At 46.7% G+C, this 27,953-nt stretch overlaps 1 protein-coding gene and 1 non-coding gene across 3 annotated transcripts in view; both read left to right on the forward strand.

Annotated features, from left to right (window-relative positions):
- Nucleotides 1–27,953, forward strand: part of TSHZ2 (teashirt zinc finger homeobox 2) — a 449,031-nt gene that overhangs the window by 381,244 nt on the left and 39,834 nt on the right. The window lies entirely within an intron of this gene.
- On the forward strand, nt 374–494 carry LOC111724517. The gene has a single exon (XR_002772811.1). It is a non-coding gene; the product is annotated as a small nucleolar RNA SNORA24 (small nucleolar RNA).

Here is a 27,953-nt window from a genome sequence, read left to right on the forward strand (position 1 = left end):
CCTCCCAAGTAGCTGGGACCACAGGCGCCCGCCACAACGCCCGGCTATTTTTTTGGTTGCAGCCATCATTGTTGTTTGGCAGGCCCTGGCTGGATTCGAACCCGCCACCTTAGGTGTATGTGGCTGGCGCCTTAGCCACCTAAGCCACAGGCGCCGCCGAGCCGAAATAATTGTTCTAACAAAATGTTGTCACTATTATCTCCCATGTGTAGCTTCCACCTAGAGAGAAAAAAAAAGCAAATTTCTAGAAAAGGCCAGATAGAGGCCAAGTGCCGTGGCTCGCACCTATAATTCTATCACTTGGGAGGCTGAGGCGGTTGGACTGCTTGAGCTCAAGAGTTCAAGACCAGCCTGAACAAGAGCAAGATCCCATCTCTACTAAACATAGAAAAATTCAGTCTTCCTTCCTAGCCATGGAAGAGCATATTCTTGTTTATTGGCAAAGCTGTCACCATTTAATGGGTATCAGATTCTGACTTGCACAAGTCACATTCCTTGCTGCTGTTAAAAATCCGAAGAGTGCCGGTTATTGGGCAAATTTTTTAAAGCTGTTGTTTAAAAAAAAAAATAGAAAAATTATCTGAGCCTTGTGCTGGCTGCCTCTAGTCCCAACTACGTGGGAGGCCGAGGTAAGAGGATTGCTTCATCCCAGGAGTTTGAGGTTGCTGTGAGCTATGATGACACTATGGCACTCAATCCAGGGTGATAGTGAAATTCTGTCTCAAAAAAAAAAAGGGAGGGTGGCCAGAGGGTAAATATTTTCAGTTTTGCCAGCTATGTGGTTTCTTGGACAACGACTAGGCTCTGATGTAGTGTGAAGCACCATAAACACTATGTATAATGAGTGGGAGTGTGTGCTAATAAATCTTTATTTATAAAACAGGCAGGATAGCCAGATTTCTCCTGGAAGTTATAATTTACAAGCCCCTGACCAAGAGTATCAGTGTGCCATTTTAAAGACATTGCCTTCTGAATATTTAAGCAATTTTATTATGAATCATACAAGAATCTTGGGTTTAGACCCAAGAATTTCACATCACAGAATCTAGTCCTAAGAATGTCTTTGGATTTACACATACAATTTTTGTAAAAGTTATTCACTATGGTAATACTTACAATAATGAAAGCATAGAAGCTATTTTATTGGCCAAAAAAAAGGGCATCAGGAAAATCAGAGTGATGACTATGTCATAGACAGTCTTTAATAGTGATGGTTCTATAGACCTTTTGTGATGTTAAGTCAAGAAAAAGTGAAATAGAAATTGTGCAAACAGCTTGATCTCAATTAGGTTTAAATGTACCTATGCAGCCTGGCACGGTGGCTCACGCCTGTAATCTCAGCATTTTGGAAGGCCGAGGCAGGTGGATTGCTTGAGCTCAGGAATTCAAGACCAGCCTAAGCAAGAGCAAGACCCCATCTCTAAAAATAGCTGGGACGTTGTGGTAGGGTCCTGTACTCCCAGCTATTTGGGAGGCTGAGGCAAGAGGATCACTTGAATCCAAGAGTTTGAGGTTACTGTAAGCTATGGTTACTGTGGCATTCTCCTAAGGGTGACAAAACAAGACTGTCTCAAAAAAAAAAAAAATCTACATATGCATACCAAGTTTTTAAGTATGATTGTCTATGAATTGTGAGATTATGGGGTGGTTTTTCTTATAAAAGGAGGATTAGAGAGCGTAAGCAACCTTTCAATGGCCACCTGCCCAGCCAGTTAATATCAAAGCTAAATCTGTCAGATGCCAATTCTTGCCTTCTTTCAGTAATTCGTGATGATTAAATAACCTATATTCCTATTTTGTGATGTTAAGTCAAGAAAAAGTGAAATAGAAATTGTGTAAACAAAATTCCTGAGTGAATGGGAATGTTTCCTTGGATGGGAAATTTAAAAAAGAAAAAAAAAATCAGCATTATTAGCTCAAGAAACCAATCAGGAACAAGGCGTCATGGGTAACACAGATAAAAGTGAGACCCAAACCCTGCCTGCAGGGGGCTTATGGTCTACAATGCGTCTGCACTAAGGGTATGAGAACACACACAGAGATTCTGATACAAATATCAGCTCCTCAAAGCAGGGTCAGTTTTAACATGGGGGTTATGCCCAGGAGAAATGCCCATCCAACATCTAAAGGTCTTTGCAAAACATCAGACATCTTTATCATGGTCTTTCCCAAAATGCCAACGGGACAGGGGCATCTATTCATTCAAAATCACCCTTCAGTCTGCTTTGCCCATCGTTTCCCTCCAGGCTTTATTCCACATGAAAGCCCAGCTGTCCTGGCTTGGCACCTGTGGCTCAGGTGGCTAAGGCGCCAGCCACATACACCTAAGGTGGCGGGTTCGAATCCAGCCCGGGCCCACCAAAACAACAATGACGGTTGCAACCAAAAAATAGCTGGGCATTGTAGCGGGCGCCTGTGGTCAGAGCTACTTGGGAAGCTGAGGCAAGAGAGTCACTTGAGCCCAGGAGTTGGAGGTTGCTGTGAGCTATGATGCCACAGCACTCTACCCAGGGGGATAGCTTGAGGCTCTGTCTCAAAAAAAAAAAGAAAGCCCAGCTGTCCCTGGCAACTCACTCAAAGAGTGATCCAAAGTCCCAGCCCCATGGGCTCTGTTCCCCTTTGACACACACCACTCACCACCCCTGGCCTTCCCAGCTCTCTATTCTTTCACTGTAAATGGATCAAGACCCCTCTGAATGCTGTTCTCCCCCATTTTCCTGATTTAAACACCAAGGCCAGGTGCTGTGCTGGTGAAGCAAAGTCCACTTCCGTATGTGGGAAGGTAGAGAAGATTTAAATTGGAGGGCAGGGTAGTCCAGTCGTAAGATATGGAAGGAGAAATGACAGAAAGGGTAAGGGCAGGCCACCTTCCCACCAGGCCAAGGAAATGACAGCTGAGAACACAGCCCAACAGTATACAGAATAATGAACAGATCGTGATGGAGAAGTCGTTTCTCAAGTGAGAGAAATATGACTTTTAGATGGATCTGGAAGAACAGACAGAATCTGGACTTTGGAACTGGAGGTGGTAAGAGAGCAAAGGAGCAGGAAGCCCAGGTGGCCAGAACGAGGGTTCCGGGCAGGAAAGGGCTGGGTGTGTCTAAGGAGCCTGCCTCGGTCTCTCCGTGAGGTTCCTTCAGGCCATTCTCTGTCTGGGGCGCTCTGTGACACTCTTCCAAATGGAAAAGTCATTCCCTGTGGAGTTAGCCAAATATCTTGAATAAATGATGCAGGAATTATGAAGACATTTTCCAGAGGACGCCAGCATTTCCTGTCTCGACAATAGAGCTGGATTTGACATCTGCTAATTCAAGAGGTTAAAAATAAAAGCTGTGGCCAACTCAAACTTCCCCTCCAAATGTTTTCCAATAACGTGAGATTGGGTTGATTGACAATGCTTGTGATCAATTTTTTTCCACACCATCTTAACATGTTAAGTCAGGAATGCGGCCGTGTGGATGCACCGTTGGCTAATTGCTACCCTGGGTTATGGAATAGGAAGAGGTGTTGAAATCAATTATGACTTCAATGCTCAAAAGCGGGGAGGGGCTAAAAGAACAATGTCCGAAGAACATGTAAGATGACTTTGTGCTAAGAATAGAGACTCACATTTGAAGGTTTGAAGGTTTCTAAAAGGAATAATACAAAAATATCAGCTTATGTGTACATAGTGGTTCTCATGGACCTGCTAATATTCTTTTTTTGAGACAGAGCCTCAAGCTGTCCCCCTGGGTAGAGTGCTGTGGCCTCACAGCTCACAGCAACCTCCAACTCCTGGGCTCAAGTGAGTCTCCTGCCTCAGCCTCCCAAGTAGCTGGGACCACAGGCGCCCACTTCAACGCCTGGCTATTTTTTGGTTGTAGCCGTCATTGTAGTTTTGGTGGCCCAGGCTGGATTCAAACCTGCCACATTAGGTACATGTGGCTGGCGCCTTAGACACTTGAGCCACAGGCGCCAAGCCAACCTGCTGATATTCTAAGCTCTAAGCTCTAGTCTATTCCCGACAATGACCCTGAAAGAAGCAGGCACTTATTACGTTTATACAGATGATGTAGCTGAAATCGAAGACGTAACGTAACTTTGCCAGAATCACACAATTGATACATGAGTCAGCACAGGTACACCATCTCTAACAGCCTCCAGAGACCATGACCAAGAGAAAATGCAGATTCTCCCTGCAATCCTATCAGTAAAATGAGGAAGAAAGAGCCCAGAGGGTGCTGAGACAATCCTGCCCAATTCTCTAACACCGCCTAAGTTATACTGCAACTGCCTCATCATTTAGTAGCCAGGAAGATGGTCTGGCTTACCCAAGATTAAGCGTCAGCAAAGCCAGAGCTTGAAGGAGGTTCTTCTTCCTCCCAGGAATCAATCAGCCTCCTGAGAATCAGTTTTCTCATCTGTACAATAGACCTCCAAATATCTACTTACCAAATGATACATTATCTATGCAAGGTCTTCAGAAAGGAACAACACTGTAAAAAAAAAATCTTATCATTCCGAGTACCTGAAGGTAGACAAACTGATTTGAATGAACACTACTAATCATTGTAAGTTGCATCCAGTTTAGATCCCGCCCTGATTCTCAGGTTTTCCACCCAGCCTATCTCTCCTCTCTAGAGTGTGGGCTCCCTGAGAGCAGTCCCCTGGACTGTCTTGTTCTCTGCCGAGTCCCCCCCTAAAGAGAAGAGCATCAGACAAGGGGGTCAGCGTGCACATTTGCATGAGTGACATTGGACTGCGTCCTGGGACTCCAGTCTCCCACTGTGTGTTCTTGGCCTGGTTACTTCACTTGTGGGGTCTCTCCTGGGGTCCTGGTGAATATTCAATAGTAATAATATGATGTCAGCGAGGTATGCACGGACCCCCATCCCTCACTCATAGTAAATGCTCAATAAATATTAGATAACAATAATAAAGAAATCATAGCTACAGCATGTGTTACACTGTGTTAATTACAAGATTGCAGTCACTGTTTGGAGGAACCAGAGCATTGCGGCTTGAGTGGGAAATAAAATAAATATGCAAACGACAGAACTTTAACCTAATAACGTGACCATTCCCAAAGTTTAGCATATTACTGGAAATCGCTAATGGAGCACTGCCCATTATTCATGTTAGGAGCAGTGAGGAATCATGCATAATGGAACAGAGTCCCTGCTAACAGCAGATTCACGCACGATAATTTAAACTTGTTTGTATGGAAATAAAGGACGAATCTTTGAAGTGAGCCTTAATGAGATTCTGCTTGATCTTCACCGCATCCTGGGAGAGAGAGTTCAATTTTTCCTCCAGCATCCGACGCGTGTTGGTAGCGTGTAGGAAAGAAAGGGCCAACTTGAATTATGAATGGCCCTCTTGTCTTTGTGATGGCAGGTGAGGCGTGGGGGCACTCATCCGGGGCGGGGGGCACTGGGAAGACAGAGAGAGACAACCACAGTTCTCCGAGGTGGCTTCCGTGTCTGAAACTTACAGGAAGACGTGGTGGGCTGGGGCCCCTGAAGACATTCATCCTGGAAAAATCAGCCAGTGGGCCCTGGTGGGAGGTGCAGGGTGTGTTAGCCTGGCCCTGCCTCTGTGCTAATTCTGCTTGGGGCTTTGGCTCCATCCCACACCTGTGCCTGAGAAAACCTGGAAAAACAGCCGCCTTGGCAGTGATTGCGGAGCTGATTGCTGGAGAGGTCGGGAGCTGGGTCCGCTTGGCCTGGCTATCGGAAGGTCCCAGGACGTGGGTATCGTTTGGGTTGGCAGGTGAAGAGATTAATGATCGTGGAGGTTTTTTTTAATCTATTCAAGCCGTGGGAGAGGCCTGCCTCATTAGGGGACCATAAGGTTTGTGACGAGTAGAGAACACAAACTGTAGAGTGCAGAGCATAGCAGGCCCCAAGCTGGGTCGCCCTCAGCGCAAGGAAGACACCCCTTTATTATTCTTTTTACCTCTGTCCCTCCGTGGGGCTCAGCCTGTGCCCCGTTGTAGCTGAGCCTCGGCACGGTGTGGTTTTTGATTCCCTTCCGTGCTTTCAACAGGGAAACAAAGTCTGGCTGAAAGTGGTGAGGACCAGCATGTCGGGGCCCTCTCAGCACGCTCCTGTCACCCCGTTCAGTCCTCACTACGGCCCTACAGGGATGAAAATCCTTCGTAATTTCATTTCACACATGAGAAAACTGAGGCCTGGAAGGTGGAGGGACTCACCTAAGCCAAGAAGGGGTAGGAGCTGGGATTGCGCCTGCCACCTAGTTGGGCCCTGAGTCCACGTCCTTAGTCACGCTCTACTGCCTGCCCCCCAGCAGCCTGCCCGGCGGGGGAGCCTGCCCTGGCCTCACAAACGCCCCTCAGCAGCCTGCCCGGCGGGGGAGCCTGCCCTGGCCTCACGAACACCCCCCTCGGCAGCCTCCCCCATGGGAGAAACCAGCCCCGGCCTCACAAACATCCTCTGCTGAGCACCACTGAGGAGAGGACATCTTGGTCCCTCCCCAGGTTACAGGTGGGTTATGTCACTCTGGAGTCCAGGACGCGCCCTAGACCTACCTCAGCTGCCTCCACTCCTCCTCTCACACGAACTCAGGAGTTCAGTTCCCAGCCTACTTTCCTTGACTCGCTGGTGAGAAATCTCTCTTTCTGAAGCCAACACGTGCCGAGCATTACGTGAAGAAGGGTTCGTGCCTTCAATCATTTCATTCTTAAACCTCCTGTTTCTGTTTTCCCAATGAGGTTACCGACACTCCCATAAGGGAAGCAACCGGCCCAAGAACACACAGCTGGCGACTGGGTCCCAGGACGCAGTCCCCCGTCACTCATGCCGGTGTGCATGCTGACCTCCTTGTCTGATGGGCTTTTCTTCTTGGGGGACTCTCAGGGAGCCCACATTCTAGAGAGGAAAGACAGGCTACGAACAAGGACAGTAGACCCTCCATAGCTGACCACCTCTCTACACTGACCGCCTCAAGGTGGCCTAATTTTCAGACTGGACGTGCGCCCCATGTACATGTCAGCACAGCAGGCTGCTTCGTATGGTGACCACTGCCATATATTGGCCAGTTTGTTAGAGTCCCTGGGTGGTCAACTCACGGAGGTTCCACTGTATATAAATTAGACAAACGCAGTCATGAGTCCGTGAATGACATTTCTATTAATGATGGATTCCTTGCATACAGGACAATGATCCCATACCTTTTAATACAGTATTCTTACCATGTATTTTCCAAGTTATATATGCTTAGATCCACAAACACGTATCACTGTGTTACAGCTGCCTACAGTACTCAGCACAGGAACATGTTGTGTGGTGTGTAGACTGGGAGTTAAGAGGTGTGCAGTAGGCTGGGTCAACTAGGTTTGTTTAAGTGCACAATGATGAAATCACCTAACAGTGCGTGTCTTAGAATGCATCCCCATTGTTCCACAATTCACAACTGCATAGAGATCATTTCTATGAGAAAAGCAGTATAAAAAGGCAAAAGGGACTAGGGATAAGAGATGTGTGCAGAGGGTTGCTAGTTTAGATGGGTGATCAAAGACGGCAGCCTGAGAAAGTGACATCTGAACCACAACTTGAATGAGTGCAGGGAATTAGGGGAAACACATTCTAGACAGAAGGATTGTCTTGTGCAAAGGTCCTGGGGCAGGAATGAATTGGGGGGGTACATAAGAAAGGCTCTTCTACTCCAAATGGAACAGAGGAAGTGAAGGAATCAGAAGGGTGGATCAGCCATGGCCAACTGAATTTAGAGTCTGTGGCCTGTTCTCCCGTCACTACACTGCTCATCTCTTGGGGGCTCCTCAAAGAATATCAACTATTCTGACACGCACTTTACCTGGGGTGCCTCCCCTCTGCCACGTCCCCAATTCTCTCTACCCTTATGTGTAGATTATTACCAAATGCAGCTGATCTGAAATCTATTCCCTTTTTAAATAATTTGAATTAAGTCAGGGCAAATGTGCACTAAGAGACGGGCAATGGAGACTCTGTGAGGGACATCTACATTTTCATCTTTCCCGTGCACAGATGGCTCTGTGACAGGGAGGCCAGCCTGTGCCTAGGTGTGACACAAGAACCCCACGGAAGGCGTACCAGTGTGGCTACTCCCACTGACACCACAGACACGTTTCCACCTCTGGGAGCTGCTGAATGAGACGATGCACTGGTGTTGCTAACACTGCACCATATCAGCAGTCATGTCACCAAACTACCTTCGCATCCAGGCCCGGGTGCTCAGCATGTCCAGCTGCAGCTCTGAGGCTCTGCTGGCGTCCTGCTCCCCCATGACGGTAACCTCCGTCTGATTTGGCTCCTTCCTTCTGCTGAATAGATGCATTCTTTACACTTTTGATTACCAACGATAGCCATGAGCCAAAACATTATTAAACTTGAAAAAAAAAAAACAGATCCTGGGATGAACCTTTAAGGAAAAAGCAGTCTTTTAATAATCAAAATCTTTATGCATTTTGTTTCATCATTATGCTAAGATATTGAGACCAGTGGATTTTTAGAATGTAACCTGGTATCTGACCACACACACACACACACACACACACTCTCTCTCTCGCTCTCTCTACTCCGGTCCCTGATTTTGTGTCTATTCAATTCTAAGTTCCAGTTAACCGCCCCAACAGTTCAGGGATGGTGTTTTTTTCTTCTTCTTCTTCTTTTTTTAAAAAGCAGGACTAGAATTTCATTGTATCAAACATAAATGGGGGAAAGTACATTGCAGAATAAAACTTAAATGCTTTTATGGAATTTTCATTATAAGACTGCCTATAATGGAGTTGACCTCGTCTTCACCTAAGATTTCTCTGGCTCCGAGTTCAGATTTCATGCCAATTAACATGTTAATGACATATATCATTTAAGGAGCCCATCATAACTTTTATCACATCATGGTACATCTATTTCCTTGTAATTAAATCAGAATTACAGGGTGTAATTACTTTTCTTTTCCTGAATACCCATTCCTTTTCAGACATTTAAATTCAAGTGCAAGTACTAAAAGACACTTGAAAGTAACAACCTAATAAAAATATTATCAATTAATGAAAGTGTTGGGTTTCTCCTACTCTCTGGTTCCTTTCTGACAAATTCCTATCTTCCATGTACTTTGCATGACATGTAATGATTGGTCGTATCCCGTCAAATGCTTCCTAAGCTCTTTAAATCCTCAGGGCCCTAGTCTCTATTAATATGCAATGTTCTCACACACAAATATAATTACATACAATTATTAGCGGAAAAGGATCAGATAAGGTTTATTAAGGAAATATCCTATAATTACCCAAGTCCAAGACTTCCCTTTACATGTTAATTCAGCCAAAGCTTGGAGTCTGTAATCATTCCACCTGCAAAACAGCTATTGACTTTGATTTTACTTTGGGAAACCGATCGCTGAGGACAGGATCAAAAAAAGAGGCACATTTGTGTTTAAAAGACTTAACCACTCTAATTCTGCAAAAATGCTGGACCCAGAGGTAATTATCTGGCCACTTCTGGTTTTCTACACCCTCCTCAATGTCAAGTTTAAAACTTAAAGGGGTATCATACTTAATTTTTGAACCTCATTATAACTTCAAGTAATATCTAAAAACATGAAAGCTCCAAGCTCACCCTCTTTTGTGGCAGTCTATTAGAATCATGTGGGCAGAGCTACCAAGGACTGACATAGTGTATTTGAGAACCAGGCACTTGAATCTGGGTAGAAAAGTTACACTTTCGTTGTCAGCCAAGTTCTACATACATGGATCAACCCAATCATTCATTTGAGAAATATGTACAGAGTAACTATAATGGCTTGGCACTACTCTTTCAGTCCTCCTCCATGAGTCAAGGTGGAGGTCAAGGTCAAAGTACATGTACATGGTCAAGGTTGTTGTTGTCCACATGCCAACATTCTAGGGGAATCATAAACAAGGAAACAATAGAATGAGTAAAAGAATTTCAACTGTCGATGAGAGATAACACGGAAAGATAGCAGAATAAGAGGATAAAAAGAGGTCATGGTGGGTTGGACTATTCTAGACAAGGTAGGCAGTGAAGCCAGCTTTGAGGTGCCTGATCTTTGGGTTGAGACCCAGGCAATGTGACAGAGCAAGAGAGGCTCAGAGTGAACAGACCCTCCATGTGTCAGGTCCTAAGGGGGAGTGAATGTGATGTTTTGGAAGAACAAAGGGCAGGTGGGTGTAGCAGGGATGAAGGGAGCAAGATTGCAAAGATGGTACCATTTCCATAGGCTCTGTGGACTACCTGAAGCATTGTAGATTTTATTCTAAGAGTGACAGAAGGTTTCAAGCCAGAAGTGGCCTTATCCAAATTGCATTTTGAAGAGGATATTCTGCAGTGTGGAGGCTGGAATTGGAGAAGGCAGGGGTAGAAGACATTTACAACCAGCTTAACCTACAGATGTGCCCCGTTCGAGGCAGAGCCTGTAAACTGGAAGGTGGACGGCAGGAGCTACCCTTCAGGCTGTGGCAGCTTGTCAGAATCCCCACGTCCTCCTGACCATTTGCTGAAGAAACGTACCTACTCTGTGCCAGGCATCGTTTTAAGCTTTGAAAATGTAAAAGTGAGCAAAGCAGACAACATCCCTGCCTTCATGGACCTTAAATAAGGGAGAAACAAATCCAGTAATAACCAAATTATTGCACAATAGTGAGTGGGTGATGACAGGTGTCTAGGAGAAAATGACAACATGGCATAGGGCTGGGGGAGGACAAGAAAGAGGGAGGAAGAGGGACTTAAGATTCTGTGCCCAGTGGAGGAGCACATGATATCAGTACAGAGCTGAGCCAGGTCACATCAATGTAGGACCCACATGTCAGCTCTTGCCACATCTTCCTAATCCCACCATGTCCCTCTTACTTTCAATTAAGGCCAACCCCAAACTCAACACCAAGGCAAGTTCTCTCACCCAAGTACCAATAAGTGATGGAGAGATGTGGGTAAACTTTCATGAGGAAAACACAGAGGTAGGGGTGACGTAACACGGCCACAGCAGGACACGATAAAGCCTCTCATGCATTTCTCTGGGAAAATCCTGGCAATTTCTTTTCTCCTTCCTCTGCACATGATCCCTGGCTTTCTTCTTAAATCCTCTCACACTCACAATGACCAGTCCCACTTTCCTCTGCTAAGCAGAGCAATTCTGCTCCGCCCTACCTGCCCCCACCAAGCCCTCCAGCTCACTCCACGAAACAAAGATCTTCCATGAAAAAGCAACTATAGTGACCATTTTTGCTCTCTGGGGATTCACCTCCACATTCCTATCCCAAGTAGCTCAATACAGTATTTCTCCTTAAAAACTCAGTGTCCTCACCAAAGGAAATTCTGGAGGATGCAATGATCCCCAGTGTATCCCCATGCAAATGGTTTGTGGATTGATGTATGCTCACAAGTTCCCCATTCATTGAGCCCAGGACATGGAATCCCATAGAAATGCACAGGATGGTTATCCTGTTCTAGCTTTGCACAGCTTCTTCCCATCCGTGTCCCCTGTGTTTTATGCATTCTCTCCACTCATACAGCCAGGCACAGATGAGAAAGTAACAGAACTGTCGCCACACATCTGTGGAGTTTGGTTTAAGGCAGAGGTTGGCAACTGACCAGTAGACAGGTCTTTTTGCCACACAACCTCACCCTGTGCCGGCAGATTCACTACGGCTGCTTCTCTGCTGCTGTGCAGGGAGGGGTCGTTGCAAAGCACAAAAGCAGCACCATGCAATACAAATGGGCATGATGGTGCCCCGATATCACTTTGCTTCTGGAAACTGAACTTTGACTCTCACGTAATTCTCACATGTCACAAAGTATTATTCTTCTTTTGATTTTTCTCAACCATTTAAAACATAAAAACAATTCTCAGCTGGCTGTTTTTACAAAAACAGGTGGCAGAGGGATTTGGCCCGTGGGTCATAGTTTGCCACCCTGATTTAAGGGGTTGTAGGCAAACCTCAGGCTTTCTGCCTTTTTGAATCAATCTCTGCATCCCCAGGTCTCTGGATCCTCCTAGACAAAAACAGAATTGATGTCCGGCTGTGCCTGGACAACCCCCATTCCAGAAAGCTCACCCTCCCACCCAAGTGCTCCCACCTGCAATTCTCCGACTCTGGAGTATAAGTGCCTTGAGGAAGCGGCCTGCACCTTCGCCTCACTCTCCCGGGCACTCAGCACAGAGCCCCAGGCCAAGTGGCCACTCAAACTACATTAGTGAAGCAAAGAAACCAAGGAACGTATGAAAGTCAGAGCTTCTTTTGTGCTGTTCTCAGGCCAATCTCTAACATCATTAATGCTGATGATAAGACAAAACCATCACTTAGTAGCAAAATGAATAATTCACCGTTTCTCAAAGCCTAGTGGGATGAAAAACAAGGAAGCAGAACGGGAGCTGTGGGTACATCTGAGCCAAAGTCTAAGTGACTCCTGGAGACCCGGAACCCACGGCCTCCACAGCCCCCACTCAGCACGATTGCCATCGATTTCCAAAGGAGTTGAGGCCATTTCCAGACAGTTTGGAGTAGAGGGGCCAAACCGTCAGGCTCCTGCTCTGTCTTCAGCATTTGACAATTAAGAGCTGGCCTTCTTTAAAGCCCAACCTGTCATTACCGCTAATATTGAGATGGGACACGTTGATCCAAATGGAATCCGACTGCCTGATACAACCCAAAGTGAAGCTGCTTCCGAAAGCATCTTTTGCTCTGTCTATCGTCCCTGCCGCCGGATGTCTGTTTCCGCAGAGCAGAGGGGCGCGCTCACGACGGTGCAGCGGACAGCTGATGTTGCATGAACTTCTCTGCGGTGGTTTTTTTTTCGACTGACAGCTCAGCTCCGCACCCCAGCCCTGTCTGTTCATCTCACAGAGACGGTCACTGATTCCCTCTCTTCCGATTAGCCTAGGCAATGATTGGGATAATTTAGGACTCGCGCCGCTTGATCATCTGTACGGTTACAACAAATAAAACATTTTAATATGAGCAGTCACTGCGTGTTTACTGTGTCATATTGCTGAGAGCTGAACGAGTGCCAAGCGCTATAACAGAAGGGGGATGTGAACTCCAGAATGATGACACTAATAAGGAAATTACAAAGACCCAACAAATGGCATTTGTGTTAAATCAATAATGCTCCGTTTTTGTTTTTGTTTTTTTTAATTCTAATCTTTCTTCGGAAAAAAAAAATTATCTTTCTAAACAGTTGGCGATTCCTATTCTTGTTCATCTTCCTGAACATAATTGAAAACATGTTGTGGCGTCTACTTAAGACATCAACTTTCCCAAGGCTGTCTTGTCCACTGTGTTTTAAACAAAGAGATTTATTTTGGCATCGTGCCCTTAATTAATCATTGGAGGCTTTATTTGCCGTACCCAAAAAAAAAAAAATGTGTCTTTCTTTAATGATTCATCACAAGTCCAATTTCTGCAGAACTTAATCAAATCCAGAACCAACTTTCTAATCAGCTTGTATACCACCAAAATAAAAAAAAATTAATGTAGGCCTTGTTTTCAGGATGTTATTTGATAAAAGAAATATTGGCACATGACACTTTGCTAACACAGTTGGCTTACGAATTCTTTCAGAGAGACGAGATGGACTTTTTGCTTTTGGAGTTGAGAAGGGAAGCTTGTTGTTTATGAAGAAAATGGGACCTTTGATGGCCCCGTGTGTGTCAGTTAGACTTGGGCCCTGTAGAGCAGGGGACAGAGTCTTAAGAAGTCACATCCTCACTTGCCGTTTTTAATGTTCACCCCGAGAATCAGATGTTACACTGCGGTATGTGATTCCAGGACGTGTCGGGCCGACTTGACACACCTTGGATTAGGCCCAGGGCTCTCCCCTCCTTTCTCTCTGCCTTAAATTCACCAGCACTTAGAAGTCCCTGATGTAAGAAAAAGTAGAAGAACTGGGGCACTTGTATGTTACACCCAGTCAGATTGAGGATTTCCAAAAAAGGTCTCCATATAACAACAAATTGCTAGAGCAATAGGTAGGAGACCATTTGAAATGAATCAACTTGCAAAATGCATCACTCTCTGGGCCAGGTGTACGCAACAGCCTAAGAAGAAATCTGAGCTCTCTGGTGTCATAGTATCACTTTATTATTATTGGCCTTACATATTTATGAGAACTTAAAATCTGTGGTATTGGTCATGGGCACAGTTTTAAAAACACTTATATCTGAGCTGTAATTCAGCATTCCCCCAACTCCCAGGCTGTTAGTCAAATATTAGAGTAAATAGGCTTGACGGGGCACTTTCCTATACCAGTGTTTTGGGGGCAACCTCTCCTATAACAGTGATCTTTCAGCCAGTGCACCACAGCATACTGGTGTGCCATGAGAGAATCTTAGATGTGCTGTTAAAATTATTAAAGATCGCTAGTTTTAAATCCTCCAAAAAAAAGAATTGTTAAAGACCATTAATCAAATTATTTTCCAAAGAAGTTCAAAGCACAGTAAGCGTATTGTTTTTTTTTTTCTCTTTTTTTGATCAACATAATTTAAGCATGCCATGGAAATTTATGCTTTCGAGTATGCCATGAGACCAAAAAGGTTAAAAAACGCTGGCTCAAAGGAGTAGAGCACCGGCCCCATATACTGGAGGTGGCAGGTTCAAACCCAGCCCCGGCCCAAAAAACAAACAAAAACATGACATCCTCTAAGATGGCAGGCAGCATCCTCATTTCACAGGTGAGTAAACAAAGGCTTCACCTGACCTAAAGTTTTTCTACGACCAGGACCATAATAGTCTCAGCTTCCCTCAATCTTCCTGATGTGATGTGGGGGGGGTCCCAGAAGACCCCCAGTCTCACCTCCACCCAGAGCTGGCACTGACTGATGTAAAGGAAGGAAATTTTGCTCATTTCCCTAAAAAGTACAGGCAGCTTCAGGACACTATGTGTCCCAAGGGAGCAGAGTGTCCCGACTGGTCCCGATCAGGGTGCAGGGGTGAAGAGCAGGGCTTTAGAGTCTGTCAAACCGGGGCTCCAATTACGGCTCCTCCTGTGAGCCCCTCCGAGACGACATCACCCCTCGGAACCTCAGTTTCCTCACCTCACAAAGGTGGCTGATAAGAGCAGCTACCGCCCAGACAGATTAAATGCACCTCTGCAGGCAGGCTCGGGTGACAGAGAGCCCCTCGCAGAGTAAGCATCTGATACCTGTTAAAACCTGCGACCGCCTGCATGTCGCCTGAAGAGTGATCAGAGCATCACTTTCTTGCTTTCTCCATTTAAAATCTACTCAGAGGGAGTAAACATCCCAGCCCTTGGGTAAACTTTTAGCCAGCTCGGGACTTTGCAGCTCCCTCTTGGGGCAGACAGGACTATGGTCACGTGAGGACTCAGTTCACAGGGTTAGGGGAGTTGGCTGGAGGCACCCGGGGAGGAAACGGGGGACAGGATGTCTGCTTCTCCTGTGTCCCCAACCTGTTGACAGCAGCTTCAGAGCCAGCTGGGAGAGGGACTGTGACGGGAAAGGGCCCAGTCCTGGAGTGGGGCCGCCTGCTCCGGGTCTGCGCTGCAGGCAGGGGTTAAGCTCACTCCGCGTTGGCCTTACTTTTATTGTGGCAAAATACACATAACATTAAATTTACTCTTTCAACCATTTTTAAGTGAACATGGTTAACTTAATGTACGTTGCCATTGTCCTACAGCCGTCACCACCATCCATCTCCAGGAAAAAGCACACTCCGTACTGCCCAATCCTGGGGACGCTCCCTCTGGCCATCTGTCCTGCAGCCCCCTGCTCCGGACGGACGCCTCCCACTCCTGGGGGGTGGGGGGAGGCCCTGGCTAACGGACAGCCCCACTAAACACACCTCAGCCCCACCACCCATCGGCTCTCTCCCCTGTGTGTTCCCTGTTCTCTCCTCGTGGCCTAGAGTAATCTCTCTCCCATCCCTCCCTGGACACTCTCTCAGAGGCCAGCTGATCCCAGCAAGAATGCCACACACACAGTCAGAAGTCCCTGTCTCTGCACAGAGCTCAGACTGCAGTTCACAGTTTTCCTGGAGTCAGGTACCAGGGCCCCATCCCTCAAAGCCAGCCTGAATATCTCTGAGCCTACCCTCTCTGCCCCTGCCCCAACGAGACACGGGGTTCCCCAGACGCCTCCTCGGAAACTCTCCCACTCCCAGGAAGCACTAGCAGGGAGGGAGGCAGCAGGGCGGGCCGCTCACCAGGCAGCTGTCATTGTGGGTGATTGGCACACGATCCCATGGAGAGGCCTGGGAGCTCTGGAGGAACACAGACCTCAGAGAGAGCTGAGGCCCTTACAGACCAGCTCCTGCCAATCGCAGGCAGCTGTGTGGCAGGGAAGACCGGAGGAGGCCGGGGGCCTTAATTCACACTCATCCACTTGGCAGCCAGTATGCCCACTGGTGCCGGTGGTCAGGCAGAGCCCTCATGCAGAGCCCACAGGTGCTGGCCCTTGGAAGGTGCTTTTATGTGGGGTGGGGGGCACTAGATGGGCAGGGGACGGGGGACAGGGCAGGCCACCACTATTTCTGCCTCCAGCAGAAGGCAGCCCCCTCCTCAGTCCTCCCCCTACAGGGGAAGGACGAGGACTCGGAGCAGGACGCCAGCTCTTTCTCCAAGTAAAATGTCCCCCACCTGTTTGTGCAATTGCTCTTTTGTGCTCCTGTGGACCCCCCTGCAGAAAAACCCCTGGGAAGGAGGGGAGAATGAGACCCACATAGAGACAGTCTTGCTTTGTCCCAGCTCCACCCTCCAAGAGCATGAGGACTGATGCTCCCCTCTGAGCCCTGGTGTCCTCACCTGTGAGGCTGGGGTTACTACAGAGCTCCACAAAATGTTCCCCGTGCCTCCTCCTAGCTGTGCACACACACTGCCTTTGCTCCCTAACACTTTGGAAAGAGTGACTCAACGGCCCTCTGTGCAAATGTCTGTTGGATGAGGTCCCCCTATGTGATGGTGAGCTCCAAGGACCAGAACTACATACCACATTGGTCAAATTCTCACCTCCTCAACACTTAGCACAAAACCTGGTACACAGTGTATGCTCAGTAGATACTAGTAAAACACACGTGTATATCTACAGACATACATAAATGCTACACGTCAAGAACCTGGAGCCCTGAACTCATATGCCCCTAGGAATGAATCAAAAGAGACAGTATGGGAGGCAACAGGGAATGGCGGGGAGTGTGGCAGAGCAATTGCCCAGTCCAAAGGGGGCAGCAGCTACTCATTTGCATTTGGCTTTCCAATGTTACCACTTCCCAGACCTTCCAGTATTTTTCTGGAGAGACTAGAAATCCATTATGTGAAATTCCTGAAATTTTGTCATGTCCACAATCACTCCAGATTTTTAGAATACACTCTTCAGGTTAAAAAAAATACATATATATTGTTTAAGCCAAACATAGCTCCCCAATCAGTAGTTTAAGGTCTCTGTTTTCAAGCAACATCTGAGCTAAAGGATATTTCTTCTCTGGCATCTCTTCCTACTTTACTACTGTTCACACAAAGACAAAACATTCTGTGTGAGTGGCACAGGTAGGTTTGGCCTCCTAGAGGCAGGGGGAGGAATGACATGGCCTCTGCTGATGTCCCACCTGTCAAAAGGCTTTCTGTGTCTAGACATGGGCTGGCCCCTTTGCCAGGCGCCTTCCTTCTCCCCATCACCCTGCTCCTTCCCCTACCTGCTTATGCCATTCAGCTAATTAGTGTGACTCAACAGACATCAGAGGCTCAGGTGTGCTTCCAGGACTGCGCCTGAGATTAGTAACTGTGTGTAAGCTGGTAAGGTTGCTAGGCAGCTAGCAAATGCGACTTCTCCACTGGGGCTACCCGGGAGAGAGGCAAATGGGGTGGGCTCATTCTGCCAGACGATGATGAAAATCAAGACATTTTAAGTCACCCAAGAGGAACTCGGGATGTTTGGAGACACACTTGTCCTTCATGGAGCCCACTGCTTTGGTGGAGCCCACATATTATCAAAGGAATTGATGTTTTCAAAGATGGCGCCATGCTCTGTTGATGGGAGTTTACATGGTTTTGCCTCTTGAAGGAGGAATTTGGCAATAGCCAACGAGATTTTAAGTATTCATTCTCTTCTACCTGCAAGTTCACGGCTGGGAATTTATCCCTGGATATATGTGGGCATGTGTACAAAGTGGTGTGCATAAGAGTATCACCTTCACCTGGAGGGGAATGGCTAAAGGGGTAGACTCTGGTGCCAGAAACACTAGGTTTGGGTCTTAACTCTACGGCTTACAAGTTGTGTGATCTCAGGCACGTCACTTGGCTTCCCTCTGTCTCCTCATCTGGGTGTTGGGGCTATTAAAGCACCTGTTTCACATGGTGGGTGGAGATGAAATGGAGTAACACAGGCAAAGCCCTTGGAAAAATGTCCAGCACACAGCAAGTGAGATCTTTGCCATCCACCAGAATTACATGAACATATTTTAGTTTTCCAAACCAGGAGACTCGGAACAGCCTTTCAAAGTAATGCATTAAACCTCTGTGGGCTGATACAAAACAATCACAAGACTTATTGTTTAATGGAAATATTACGTGTCTATAGGAGACACGTATTCACCTTTGTGTTAAAAATCACGTCTGATTTATACCCAATAAAGCTGTTTTTCCAAAATACCACATACCTACTCTCATACTTATGTTTATATAGAGAACATTTCTGGAAAGATCAGAAATGAGCCCTCGGGCTAGAGGGGCACTTTTTAATTTTTGTGGTGTTTGATTTTTTTTCTCAAGTCCTTGGACGATTTTATTTTCCGGGAAAAATTTTGTTTGTAAGAAAAAGTCAGGACCAGGCTCCAGGGTTGATGGTGCTGGGTTCAAACCCAGGGCTCGTACCATCGCATTTCCACGCGGGTCCCTCTGGTCTTCCTGTGGAGAAGCTGCTGAGCTTGGCGAAGTGACCAGGACCCCGAAGCCGGGGGACCTGGTCCTGCCGATTCCCAGCTGTGTGACCTGACACAGCAGTGTCACCTCTCTGTGCCTCACGCTTTCTTTTTTCAGACAGGCAGGAGCTGCTTCTTCAGGGTTTTTAGAGGCGTGATTGAGATAATGTTTGTAAGTGCTGAGGACAGGGCCTGTCATATATAAATAGGGACTATTATTATACAGGGTAGCTGATTTCTAACTACCAGCTTTACAAAAGTGGCAGCGAATCAAGATCTTCCCTATTGTCACTTATGCAAATTAAGAAGACAACACCTAGCCAAGAAAATATCTTTCCTCCTCCTCCTCCTCCTCCTCTCTCTCTCTCCTTCTCTCTTGTTTGTCTTTAACATCCGCCATCGCCAAAAACCCTTCAGGTTTCTGTTGATAACTTACCAATAAACACATTGAAAACCAGCAAAATGCCTGGTTGGCTTGTTTAAGATTCTTCTCTGGGGTCCAATGAACAGCTTAAGACATGCCAGTGGGGGGGGGGGATATTAAGATACGTGATGATAAAATTATCTTTTTTTTATTAAATCATAGCTATCATGGGGTACAGTGTACTGTTTCTGTATACAATTTGAAATACTTTCATCCAACTGGTTAACATAGCCTTCATGTCTTTTTCTTAGTTATTGTGCTATGACATTTATGTTCTACCTGTAGAGAGATTCACATGTACCCTTGTAGGATGAACCATAGGCGTGAGCCCACCAATCACCCTCCCTCCACCCTCCCCGATAAAATTATCAATACAGTTGATTCCAGAGAAACAGGCCCTAAGATCTATATTGCTGTGCCCTGCACTGAGGCCCCAGGCCCTGCCTCAGCCTCCCCCTCTGCCTGCCGCCCTTCTTCCTTACAGCCTGCTGCTTCCCTCTCGAATATCCACATGCTTCCCGTCCTAAACCTGGATTATGGACTCTTTACCTACCTATACCTGCACGTACAACCCACCCAAATCCATATATCCTGACCTAGAATATAAACACGAATAGTAAACAAAAAGGCAGTTCATTGCAGTCAAAGATAATGTATTCCATGCGTGGATACACACACATATGTCCTGTAAGTGCTCATGTCTGTGTATTCTTGTGTGTGTGTGTTCTGTGTATAGATGCTATGTATGTGCGTGCCCGCATCCTGTACATATGTGTGTGCACACACGAGGCTTGACGGTGTTAGGAGACATGAGAGTACGTCTGGATTTAGGAAGTAAGACAATATTTAACATACAATTATTTGCCCCTTTCCTCCATATTGACATTTTGAAGTCAAAGCTAAACAAGGCTTTATGTATATTTGATGTGTGTATGTGCTCATCATCATGAATCCCGTAGACCCCGGGAGACCACAGAGCCAGGCAAGGGCTTCCGCAGGGGCGACACAGTGCGATTTGTGATTAGGAGGGCTCCCCTGGTGCCCGGCTGAAGGGGGCAGAGTGGAGGGAGGCGGGCAGGTGAGCTCACTGCTGTCACGGGCACCTGTGTTGGGATCAGAGGGGAGGAGAGAGCGAGGGTCTAGTGGGCAGAACACCCAAGGGGGTGCCCTTTCTCTTTGGGGAAAGGGACTCAAAGTGGTCTTGGATTCTCCAAGCAGCTTCAAGAACTAGCTGTCGTGACTAAACTGGGCCAACCTGACCATCTCGCATGAGTTTCTTGAATGACCATGGCCGGTATCAAAAGTTAGGCACTCCCAAGGTGTCAGGAGATGCACCTCAAGTCCTCTCCCTCCTGCTTCCCTGGACGCCAGGCCCAGCATGGCACCAATAGGAAGGCTGGCATCCACGAAGCCCTGAGTGTGGCCAGGACAGTGTCTGGTGGCCTCTGACCACTCCTCTAAAGCCAGAGACAAAATGTCCAGCCTTCTTCTTGTCTCTCCTCCAGCTTCCTCCATCCAGCTCCTGTCTTTTCCCCAGAGGACACACAGTCTTATGCCATGAAATGTTTCTTGCGGGGTGAATAACCCCCTGAGGAAAAGCTAGAGGCATGGGGAAGTTGCAGCTGAGTGTTGGAGCCAGGAGGGAAAAGTAGCTTCTGGGCTTTAAGCTGCTTCAGGGGCCATGTTGTTTTGTTCTACTGGGGGCCCCCTCTCTCCATCACTGCCTTAGACATATGGCCAGGGAGAGGTGAAGAGCATCTGTGTGAGCTCTGGGGTCCTGCAACGGGAGCTCGAATCGGGGCTGTCCTCACGACCTGTCAGACCTCGGGGAAGCCGCTGATACTCTGTGGACCTTCATTTTTTCATCTGCAAAGTGGAGGGATCTCCTCTGGAGGCGGCTCTGAGGATGAGAGACAAGGCATGTGTTACTAACAGCTTTCTTGCATCAGGTTTCTGCTGTGTGTTAGAGACACACCTCACCCTCACAACAGCCCTTCATGGGGCATCCATTGTCACTACCCCATATTGCAGCAGAGAAAAGTGAGGGGCAGAGGTACCAAACATCATGCCTGGAGCTGCCAACTTTATAAAGAGCAAAGCCAGTATTTACTAAACCTAGGTTTACTAGACCCCAGGCCTGGGGCTCTTCACCACTCTGCAGTGGGCAATTGATAAAAACTACTCATCACTGCATTCTGGTTACAGCTACAAGGAAAATCGGATGTCAATGAACAGGCCTAATCCACCTTCACTGCCCTGAAGGGGCAGAAGAGCATCTCAAGTGGCTTTGTTGTCTCTTGCACTGCACACTGTCCCACGGACCGTGTGACGCCACACAGGTGATCTGCTAACACATCCTTCCAAGCCTGATGGCTGACACGATCATGCAGTAACCACCTGCTAACTTGGTCCCTCCCTGTCTCTCCGGGATAAAGCAGGAATTCTGGAATTTATTCATCCATTGTCCAACTAACCTTTGTTAAGTGCTTACCAAGTGGCAGGCCTTGCTCTATATGGGAACACATGAGAGGGATGTAGGTCCTGCCCTCTGGAAGGAAATAAAGTACAGAGAATAGAATGCATAATATGTTTAGGGGGTGGAAAGAATCAGGTGTCTACCACGGCAGGGACAGAGAGCAGGGAATGCCAGTCACAGAGAAGGTGCTCGGTTGGAAATAAGATAATCCGGGAAGGCCTTCCAGAGAAGACGCTAAAGTGGAGATGGCGAGCCCTTCAGATATCTGGAAGAGAAACTTCCAGGCTGAGCAAAGTAGCAAGAGCAATCAATGACCCAGACAGAGTTGGCCTGTTAGAGAAAAATTTCACAAACCAATTCCTTGGAACACCAATCTCATGAACTATTCCGTCTTTGGAGTTTACATTACCACTAGCATAAGAAGAAAACGTACAACGAGGAGTTCAGCAGTAGAGTCTAGTTCAACCCATCCCACCCAACCGCAATCGATGACACAACTATTTCTTCTCCCAACATCTGTTTGCATCCCACAGAGCTACATTTCCATGGCAACCAATTGGAGAAACTCTGGTTTAAACTCAGGGCCCTTTCTCTACAACGGTGTACAATGTCTTCATTCTCTTGCCCACACTGAGTCATTCAACAAACATGAGAACACCTCCTTACTAAATGTCAGATATTGAGCTAGATTTGGCTAGAGGTGGAGCAGACAATAGGACCTCCCATCTCCACTTAAAAAGTTTAGTCTGAGACACTGCCATCTGAGACACTGCCACCTACCCACCACCAGCCACAGTCAACTCCACAGTGTCCAACCTTGCCATGGAAGGCAAGACTTCAGGCTTCATCTCCTTTCAGCTGTTTGCAAACAAATTTCCAAAGACAGCAGGAAACTTGCATGCTCTGAGCACTGGAGAGAAGGGATTTGATGATAAGGGTTCCCGCTTTCACAGAATTATTCCCGGGTTTATGTGCCAGGATGGTGGCTTCACAGGCTGTAATAGCACCAGCCCAAAGTCCACTTACAGAGAGGAACTTGATGATGAGAACTTCATGCTGCAGCATACAGGTCCTGGCATCTTCATGGCAATGAGGGACCCAACCAAAACGGTTCCTGGATGGCAGGCGTGAGGACTCTGGCAAGGTGTAAGAGTACATGAATATCGTGGAAGCCTTGGAGTGCTTTGGGTCCAGGAACAAATGATGAGACCAGCAAGACACCATGGCCGACTGTGGGCAACTCTAATAAATTGATGGTAACCTCGAGGCCACGCCTTCAGTGGCTCGCAGAGCTCCCCTCCACCCCATTTCCTCACACTGCAGTTTTTGGGTTCCTTATTTGCCTTATTCCCCTCCATGTCTAGCTGGATTTCAGAGAGAAGTCTGTGATTATGAAATAAAACTAAATAACAACAAAAAACAGTCACATCCCCAAAGCCAGCAAAGATCTGCCTGGGAAGATTGAAACGTGCAGACTCAGTGGCCCACACTGTCCGACGGACAGTTGTGGGGAATGAAGGGTTGAGAAAGAGACCGGCTGCAAACCCCTTGCCCTGTATCTGGTGATACTTCAGCCCTTGGTCTCACCGGTATCAGGAGACCACAAAAATGATTCTTACCAGAGATCTGTGCGATTTTAAAGGAAAGAAGTGGTGGTTGCTTAGGGATAAGACAAAAAGAAAAATTCACTCACAGCAATTTATACCTTCTCAACACCTTCTCAAGAAGAATGAAGTTGAAAAAGCTCAGAACCACCCCCCGCAGATCCAATTTCAAACATACGCCCACATCCAACACCCCAACCTAAGCAGCCTCTGGGTTAGAATAAATTGACTTCCAGCACCTGGGACCTGCCTGCCAGCCAGACCCCCCACCCCCGGTTTACACCTGCACAGGATTAATCCCCAAAGGCTGGGCTTCTCTCCCAAAAATCTGGAGTCAAAGGGTAGGAAGCAATGCCGGGTGGAGGGGAGAGAACAGAACCTTGTTTATTCACCTGTAAAATATACTTACTTTAATCACTGCTGGATATGCTGACGTGTCATTTAAAAACTTGAAGTCTCCGCGTAGTGAGGACTTCAGGAGCAACGTGACGCAATGTCAGGAGCGCAGACTGCAAATAATAATATCTGCTCTTCACGGTATTCGCTCCGATTCCTGCTTTGAGCCAGCTGCTGTCAAGGGTTTTACCTGCCACATTCTCGGCCCCATTTTGCAGATGAGAAAACAAAGGCCTAGAAGATGCAATAATTTGCTGAGGATCCCACGAAAAGGCACAAGGGCAAGCTGAGAAGGGCGAACCCGCGTTGCCGCTTTGTGAAAAGCGCCTAATATTTAGACCTGGCTGTGCTTCGGTTTCAGCCTCAGCACTTCAGGGCCCAGGGCCTGGCGTGGATCGTGTATTTTTTCTGAGTCTTACCTTCTCTGTTTGCCCTCTCTGAAGCTCTGGGCAAGAGGAATGGCCACCTAGCTCAGGGTAGCACCCCAACCAATTCCATGCCCTTTCTTTCTTTCGGAATTTCTTCTCCCAGACTGCCAACTGCTTCAAGGAAATCTCCCCACATCAATACGTGCTAGAAACCATTCTGATCACTTGTCTGTGTCACCTCACGGCAGCTGTTTAATCCACACAGCCTCCCGCCAAGTTGCCTTATTTTACCCACCCTTTGACTGGTTAGGCAACAGGACGCTCCAAGATGGTCAATGACAGGTTGGAAATGACCAAACCATCAAGTACCCAATTCAGCAGTTTAAACGAGCGGTTCTCAACTCAGACAAGCTTTCCCATCAAGGGACATTTGCATGGTCTGGAGACATTTTGGTTGTCTTGCAGTGGAGCTGGGGGGGAGGGAGCTGCTAGCACTTACGGAGTGGAGTCCAGCGATGCTACCAGCACCCTACACTGCACAGGACAGCCTCAGTCCATGGCAAAGAATTATCCAGCCCCAATGCCAATGGTGCTACGTTGGAGAAATCTTGTTTTAAACCAGGTTTATCTGACACCAGAGTCAATAAGTTGCACGCTTTTGCTTCCCTGACTGAGGTATTTACAATACTCCTTGGCACTGACATTTGATCCAGACAGTTCCCAGCTGTGGCAGCCGTCCTGCGGGCTGTCTGCAGAGTACGTGGGACATTTGACAGCCTCCCTGCCTTCTACCCATTGGACGTCTGTTGCCCCTCCCCCAAATCGTCACAACCAAAAATGTCTCCAGACGCTGCCAAGTGTTCCCAGCTCCCTAGCCACCTCCTCCTAGAGGACAAGTCACTCCCAGGTGAGAATCATGTCCCGAACCCACAGAAAATCAGCTTAGCCGTGAAATGGGCATAAAGAAACCACTCTAAAAAATATTAATGCAACATTCTGGGTGACCATTATTTGCATGTGTTTAAAAGAAAGTAATGTGTTTGTTTAAATACACACACGCTTATGTGTGGGGGTCATGCATCTATATACATATATACACACATATGATTTTGTTAGTACCTGGGCACATTTGGCAGGAAGAAATATGAAATGACCTCTTGATTTCCCAGCGTGTGAGTTATGACTTCTGGTGACATGGCCTTCCAGGATCTGTACACCAGAGTGGAAATGGAGTACAGTCTTCCCTTTTTTGTTGCTGTCAATATTTTATTATTGGAGACTCATTATTATTCGAAAATGAATTAGATCTTAATTTGAAAGAATGCACCCAGGGAGAACAGAAGGACAGCTGGCCACACCTGGGGCTCTGGGATTGTCCTGGCTTGGGCAACCACTAACACTTGCTCACTTGGACAAGCTGGTGTTTACTGAGAATGTACATGGCCGGGCAAACTGAGAAATACCCAAGTTCTATAAAACAGGATATAAAACAGGAGCAGGTAAACTTTTCCTATAAAGGGCCAGACAGTAAATATTTTAGATTTGCAGGTTGTACAACCTCAGTGGCAAGTTCTCATTATAGCCTGAAGACAGCCACAGGCGACATGTAAATGATAGGCCACGTCCCAATAAAACTTTATTCGTGAACACTGAAATTTGCATTGCAGGTCATTTTTGTGCCATGACATATTATGTTCTTTTCCCCTCTTTTTTTCAAATATTAAAAAATGTAAACAACATTTTTAGCTCCTGGGCTATACCATAAAAAAAAAAAAAAAAAAGCCAGGGGTAGTCTGGATTTGGCCTCTCCACCTCCCTGCATAGAACATGACAGGAGACAAAAACCTTACTCTCTTCTAAAAAAGCCAGACATTCCCACTTCTCTAAACTTAACATGAAGATTACCCTGGGCATTTGGAGGTGGGATTTGTTAGCGCGACAGAAATTAATCTGCCAATACCTGAACTTCTGGAATGTTCTGTTTACACAGCCCAGGATAAACACTGACAGACAAAATGGAAGTGACTTAATGCTGGTTTTTCCTTCCCTGCTATGACTCCATGAGATGGTTGTCTACAGTGGGCAGTAACGAATAAATCGGTTGTCTTAACCAGAAACTTCTGGTTAAAAAATAAAATAGCAAAAAGAAAACCCCTCAAGTTCTAAGTTTTGTAAACACAAAGCCCTCGGGTTCTGTGTGAAATTGGACGTGAAAAGCAGGTCTCCGAATCCTGTCCCCTCTGCCCCAGCTCAGTGAAGCGTCCAAAGCTGAGGGGAGAGACCCCCCGGCTCAGAAGTTCTTAGGGGTTATGAATTCTTCATCAGCAGTGGGTTTAAGTTTGTAAGAGGGATTTTTCTTCTTCTTTGTTTTTCTTTTTCTTTTTGAGTTAACGGGCATCCCAGTTTTCAGGTTTCCGACTAGTTACAAAACTTTTTTTCCCTCCCCCCATCTTAACAGAGAAGGTCACTGACTTTTAAGATATAAGAGAATTTGAGACGAGGTTAACGACAGAGACAAATGATGATTTTTATTTTAGCGGAAGTTTCAGCGCGTTTTCTGGGCACTGGTAATAAAGTATCCTCGACACATAACTGCGTAAGTTCTTGGCTTTAAAGTTCAACGATGGATCAAAAGAGTGAATTCTCTCTTTAAGAAGAAATCTCCCGGAAGGAAAAATAAAAGGAAGGTGGGGGCTTATACGTCCCTTTTGTCTTTTTCTCTTCTCTTTGTGGCCCAGAGACAGAGCCTTGAGTGACTTCTTCAGAAAAGAGATCAGTGAAATTGTCAGTTGATTACTTCGCCTTGATTAGCATTTATAAGAGCCGTGTGATACAGTATTTGCATTCCTATTTAGCTGTGATTTTTGTGGGGCACCAATGATTAAACTTGTCACAGCGCTTGATTGACGGGGTCAGATCTTCACTTTCTACTCTTTTGAAATTAAAAACAAATGTGTCAGCTCCCTTCATGGGCCGGAGCGCCGTGAAGCTCGCCTGGCTTGTCATTGCAGATAGGTCAGGAATGTTTTAATTTTAGGGATGGATTCTGCTTGTCAAGTGGAGTGTGATGGCGTGTGGTTCTGGAGATGAGATGTGAAGGGTGTAACACAAAGAAGGGGAAGAACAAAGACAAAGACACTCACATTATTAGACAGATTTAATTAGTCTGAATGGATATTATGCTAGATGAAGCAGTGAGCTGTGAAATTAACCCTTGATTACGGATTGGCGGATCATCCTCAGAAAGAGAATCAAACCTTTGTGGAGAGACCCGAGGTATGATGTCAGTTTCCTCTACCCTTCCGGGTTGCGTGCCAGATCTCCACCCCCACCACCCACTCCTGTCTACTCCAACGCCTCACTCTGCAGGGGGAAAGCGCGGAGGGTCACCTGTAACTTGTGCAAGCAGGTGTCTCTAGGAAAGAAATGGCATCTATTTTCCTCTCTTCAACTTTAGAGACAGCAAGAAGCCAACAGCAGAGGAGCTCACAAAGATACTGGTCTCCGGATCCAAAATGGAAAACGGGACAATCTAAGTTGGAATGAGGGCCATGAATTTGGGGTGTCTGCACTGAGCAGCTCTATCAAGTATAGCAGAGGGTCACCTCCTAGAAGTGCTTGTTTTTTCTACAATCTTCTCCCAACTTACTGCTGCCTTTCTGTAGTCTTCTCCATAGAATCTCAGCTGCCTCCTGACTCTCAAGACCTCCATGCACATTAGGAGAGGGATGAGATGGGGGAGGTCTAGACACCTGACCCAGAGGGATGAGATGGGGGAGGTCTAGACACCTGACCCAGAGGGATGAGATGGGGGAGG

This window comes from Otolemur garnettii, unplaced genomic scaffold (assembly GCF_000181295.1).
Source record: "Otolemur garnettii isolate 467f Iridium unplaced genomic scaffold, OtoGar3 scaffold00023, whole genome shotgun sequence".
Classification (NCBI taxonomy): Eukaryota; Metazoa; Chordata; class Mammalia; order Primates; family Galagidae; genus Otolemur; species Otolemur garnettii.